This window comes from Bison bison, unplaced genomic scaffold, assembly GCF_000754665.1.
Source record: "Bison bison bison isolate TAMUID 2011002044 unplaced genomic scaffold, Bison_UMD1.0 scf7180017864458, whole genome shotgun sequence".
NCBI classification, from domain to species: Eukaryota; Metazoa; Chordata; class Mammalia; order Artiodactyla; family Bovidae; genus Bison; species Bison bison.
Window position 1 is genome coordinate 7,162,975 of NW_011495020.1, and position 4,296 is coordinate 7,167,270.

A 4,296-nucleotide genomic window follows, 5' to 3' on the forward strand; every position below is an offset into this window, starting at 1 on the left:
TGGATCTCCTGGCAGTCCAAGGCACTCTCAAGAGTCTTCTCCAACACCACAATTCAAAAGCATCAATTCTTTGGCACTCAGCTTTCTTTATAGTCCAACTCTCACATCCATACATGACCACAGGAAAAACCGTAACCTTGACTAGATGGACCTTTGTTGACAAAGTAATGTCTCTGCTTTTGAATATGCTATCTAGGTTGGTCATAACTTTCCTGACAAGGAGTAAGCATCTTTTAATTTCATGGCTGCCATCACCATCTGCAGTGATTTTGGAGCCTCCAAAAATAAAGTCAGCCACTGTTTCCACTGTTTCCCCATTTATTTGCCATGAAGTGATGGGACCAGATGCCATGATCTTCATTTTCTGAATGTTGAGCTTTAAGCCAACTTTTTCACTCTCCTCTTTCACTTTCATCAAGAGGCTCTTTAGTTCTTCTTCATGTTCTGCCATAAGCGTGATGTCATCTACATATCTGAGGTTATTGATATTTCTCCCGGCAATCTTGATTCCAGCTTGTGCTTCATCCAGCCCAGCATTTCTCATGATGTACTCTGCATATTATTGTGTTACTGTCAATTTCTCCTTTTATTTCTGTTAGTGTTTGTCTTAAGTATTGGGGTGCTCCTATGTTGGGTACATAGATATTTATAATTTTTATATCTTCCTCCTGGATTGATCCCTTGATCATAATGTAGTGTCCTTCCTATCGCTTGTAATCTTCTTTATTTTAAGTTCTATTTTGTCTGATATGAGGATTGCTACTCCAGCTTTCTTTTGCTTCCCATTTGCATGGAATATATTTTTCTATCCTCTCACTTTCAGTCTATGTGTGTCTTGAGGTCTAAAGTGAGTTTCTTGTAGACAGCGTATATATTGGTCTTGTTTTTGTATCCATTCAACCAGTCTGTGTCTTTTGGTTGGAGCATTTAATCCATTTACATGTAAAGTAATTATTGATATATATGTTCCTATTGCCATTTTCTTAATTGTTTGGGGTTGATTTTGTAGCTCTTTTTTCTTCTCTTATATTTCTTGACTATATAAGTCCCTTTAACATTTGTTGTAAACCTGGTTTGATGATACTGAAGTCTCTTAACTTTTGCTTGTCTGAAAAGCTTTTTATGTCTCCATTAATTCTGAATGAGATCCTTGCCGGGTACAGTAATCTTGGTTGTAGATTTTTCCTTTCAGTACTTTACTTTAAATATATCATGTCATTCCCTTCTGACCTATAGAGTTTCTGCTGAGAGATCAGCTGTTAAGCATTTGGGGTTTCCCTTGTATGTTACTTGTTGCTTCTCCCTGCTGCTTTTAATATTCTTTCTTTGTGTTTAGTCTTTAGTCAGTTTGATTAGTATGTGTCTTGGAGTGTTTCTCCTTGGGTTTATCCTGTATGGGACTTTTTGTACCTCTTGGACTTGATTAACTATTTCCTTTTCCATGTTGGGGAAATTTTCTACTATAATCTCTTCAAAAATTTTCTCATACCCTTGCTTTTTCTCTTCTTCTTCTGGGACTCTTATAATTCAAGTATTGGTGCATGTGATTTTGTCCCAGAGGTCTCTGAGATTATCCTGAGTTCTTTTCATTCTTTTTACTTTATTCTCCTCTTCATAAGTTATTTCCAACATTTTATCTTCCAGCTCACTAATTCGTTCTGCTTCAGATATTCTGCTATTGATTCCTTCTAGAGTATTTTTAATTTTAGTAATTGTGTTTTTTGTTTCTGTATGTTTATTCTTTAATTCTTCTAGGTCTTTGTTAATTGATTCTTGCATTTTCTCCATTTTGTTTTCAAAGTTTTTGATCATCTTTACTGTCATTATTCTGAATTCTTTTTCAAGTAGTTTGCCTATTTCCTCTTCATTTATTTCTACTTCTGTGTTTCTAGTTTGTTCCTTCATTTGTGTGGTATTTCTCTGCCTTTTCATTATATATATATTTTAATTCATTGTGTTTGAGGTCTCCTTTTCCCAGGCTTTGAGGCTGAATTCTTTCTTCCTTTTGGTTTCTGCCCTCCTAAGGTTGGCCAAGTGGTTTGTGTAAGCTTCATATAGGGTGAGATTTGTGCTGAGTGTTTGTTTATTTGTTTGTTTTTTCCTCTGATGGACAAGACTGAGTGAAATGGTAATCCTGTATGCTGATGATTGGATTTGTATTTTTGTTTTGTTTGTTGTTTAGATGAGGCATCCTGCACAGGGTGCTACTGGTGGTTGGGTGATGCAGGGTCTCGTATTCAAGTGGTTTCCTTTGTGTGAGTTCTCACTATTTGATACTCCCTAGGGTTAGTTCTGGAGAAGGCAATGGCACCCCACTCCAGTACTCTTGCCTGGAAAATCGCATGGATGGAGGAGCCTGGTAGGCTGCAGTCCATGGGGTCGCTAAGAGTCGGACACGACTGAGCGACTTCACTTTCCCTTTTCACTTTCATGCATTGGAGAAGGAAATGGCAACCTACTCCAGTGTTCTTGCCTGGAGAATCCCAGGGATGGTGGATTCAGTGGGCTGCCATCTATGGGGTCACACAGAGTCGGACACAACTGAAGTGACTTAACAGCAGCAGGGTTAGTTCTCTGGTAGTCTAGGATCTTGGAGTCAGTGCTCCCACTCCAAAGGCTCAAGGCTTGATCTCTGGTCAGGAATGAAGATTACACAAGTGGTTTATTGTGACATTAAGAGAGATTAAAAGAAATATCCAGAAACAAGAAAACAAAGATGAACTCCCTACTAATGACAGATACAGAATCAGGCAAATAATAATTGAAATAATGGGATATACACATATACATATACACCCATGAGCAAAGTCAAAACAGTCCAACAAAAATAAAGTACAGTAGACTGACCTGGCGAACAAAGGCAAACAAAAATTATATTTACCAGTTAAAAACAAAACTAACTAAAGCAGAAAGTGGAAAACAAAACAAAAGCAAGGTGTCAAGTGGAAAATAAAACAATGAAAACAAAACTAACAAATATGTTGAGAGGAAAGGAAAGAATAGATAGGCAAAGTTAAACAGAGGTAGATGAAGAAGATTTATATACATTAAAGATTAACTGTAAGGGGGGAGAGAACAGTAGGAAAGGCAAACAAAGGAATAAATGTAGAAAAAATTAAAAGTAAAAATTATTGAAAAAAGAAGAAAAAAAAGAAAGAAAGAAGGGGGAAAAAAAAAAAGGAAAACGCTACAGAACTGCAAAAGCCCAATGTAGATGTAGAGGTTTATAACAACAATAAAAAGTGTGACTGAATATGCACCTATGCATATACATCCATAAGCAAAATCAAAACAGTCCAACAAAAATAAAGTACAATAGATTGACCTGGTGAACAAGGCAACCAAAAATTATGTCTACCAGAACAAAACTAACTAAAGCACAAACTGGGAAACAAAACTAAAGCAAGGTGCCAGCCAACTGGGGAATAAAGCCATGAAAATAAAAGTAGCAAATACGTTGAGAGGAAAGGAAAGAAAGAAAAGAAAGAAAGAATAGATATGCAACATTAAATAGAGATAGATGAAGAAGTGTTTATATACATTTGGGCTTCACTGGTGGTGCAGAGGGTAAAGCATCTGCCTGCAATGTGGGAGACCTGGGTTTGATCCCCAGGTCGGGAAGATCTGCTGGAGAAGGAAATGGCAACCAACTCCAGCCCTTTTGCCTGGAAAATTCCATGGACGGAGGAGCCTGCTAGGCTATACAGTCCTTGGGGTCACAAAGAGTTAAATATGCAAAGTTAAATAGAGGTAGATAAAGAAGATTTATATACATTAAAGATTAACTGCAAGGGGAAAAGAACAGTAGGAAAAGCAAACAAAGTAGATGTAGAAAAAATAATAATAGGTTTAAAAAATTAAAATTAAAGAAAGAAACAAAAGGAAGACACCCCAGAACTGCAGAAGCCCAACCTAGAGGCAGGGGTTTATAACAACAATAAAAAATGTAACTATGAAAAAAAGAAAAAAAAAACCCTCAAAAGTTTAATTAGATTTTATAGTGCCAATAAAATCTACAACTACAACAGAAAGTAAGTGTGAAAGTGCTGCACTCAATATGCCAGCAAGTTTGGAAAACTCAGCAGTGGCCTCAGGACTGGAAAAGGTCAGTTTTCATTCCAATCCCTAAGAAAGGCAATGCCAAAGAATGCTCAAACTACTGCACAATTGCACTCATCTCACACACTAGGAAAGCAATGCTCAAAATTCTCCAAGCCAGGCTTCAAAAATACGTGAACTGTGAACTTCCAGATGTCCAAGCTGGTTTTAGAAAAGGCAGAGGAACCAGAGATCAAA